Source organism: Tasmannia lanceolata, unplaced genomic scaffold (genome assembly GCF_043159265.1).
Source record: "Tasmannia lanceolata isolate RefF3 unplaced genomic scaffold, GAP_Taslan_0.1 ptg000012l, whole genome shotgun sequence".
Taxonomy (NCBI): Eukaryota; Viridiplantae; Streptophyta; class Magnoliopsida; order Canellales; family Winteraceae; genus Tasmannia; species Tasmannia lanceolata.
Window position 1 is genome coordinate 24,719,442 of NW_027518689.1, and position 1,228 is coordinate 24,720,669.

The 1,228-nt window shown below is 40.0% G+C and overlaps 1 pseudogene; it reads right to left on the bottom strand.

Moving 5' to 3' along the window:
• Positions 1-479: 479 nt before the first annotated feature.
• Positions 480-910, bottom strand: LOC143888658 (sec-independent protein translocase protein TATA, chloroplastic pseudogene; annotated as a pseudogene).
• Between the last annotated feature and the right edge of the window lie 318 nt (positions 911-1,228).

Consider the following 1,228-nt stretch of genomic DNA (forward strand, 5'->3'; position numbering starts at 1 on the left):
AATAAATTTAAAAGAGTTAACTTTTGGAATTGAAGACCGATTATCGGGCAGGAATGGTGCATGTGGTGGATAACTCCCCATACCTTCCATTCTTGTAACCAGGTAACGAGTCTAGATTTCTGGTTAATTATGGGTCCTAGATCCCACATCTAGGTGGCGACTCTGTCAGTCTCTTTTGTGTGGAATTCGGATTGCCTTAGTGATCCCAAGTTCACATAAAAGACGAATTAAAATCAATAATAAAAGAGCACACGCCAATCGCGTGGGTACGAGAGACTAAGGGAGAGCGTGGCGGCTCGCGCCCCAGCCCTCTCGCGGGATCGGGTCCCACACAACCACCATATTAAATCGCAGCATGTAGCTCTGCCCCTTCTTTATTTGTTGCCCAGACCACGACATAACTCCCGGAAGGGATAAGGCCATGTGACCACACACATCCCAACAGTGGGTTCTATGTTAGTTCTCTAGTGGCCTAGAAATCATGACAATTGGACAATCCTAACCTAATAACATAATTTGTGCAAAAATTTGAAAGTAAAAAAACAAATCTTCTTTAAAATTGTTCTTACCCAAAACCAAAACTACCCAATTAAATAAAACCCACCTGTTGGAAGCTCTTGACAGTTTTTCCATTACTTTTGCCGATTTCAGGCAATTTCTTAGGGCAAAAAACCAGTGCTGCAACTCTGGCAATGACGGCGAGGTCCGGCACGCCCAGCCCAAACAAGCACCGGCAATTGAGGCCCCTCATAGCTTTGTTTATGCTCAAAACCATGCAATTGTTCCTCTTCATAGAGAAATCTTTACTGCAATTTCTGAAGAAAATGGAGTTAGAAGAAGCAAGAGAAAGAGGTGGTGTTCTTGGAACTGTAGTAGGTAGCAAAAGAGACGTTGTTGAGCTAATCTCCATTTTTCTTCTCTCTTCTGCTTGGGCTCATTTTTTACTGGGCTCATCCCTATAGGATCGGATAAATTCCAAATTCTGGACAGATCATACATAACTTTATGTTTGTTAAATATGTGATGCGTTTGAACTTTATGGTTTATCAGTTTATTCATTGTCATGTATGTTTGAATTTTTATTGTGAAAAACAAGAGCACAATTTTATTAAAAGAAAAATGGAGAGGAAAAATGGTATAAAGAATACACACTATTAGATGTTAAGATATCATGATAACGGTGATTTTTTAGGTACTTTAGATGACTCATAAGACCTTTCAGATAGAT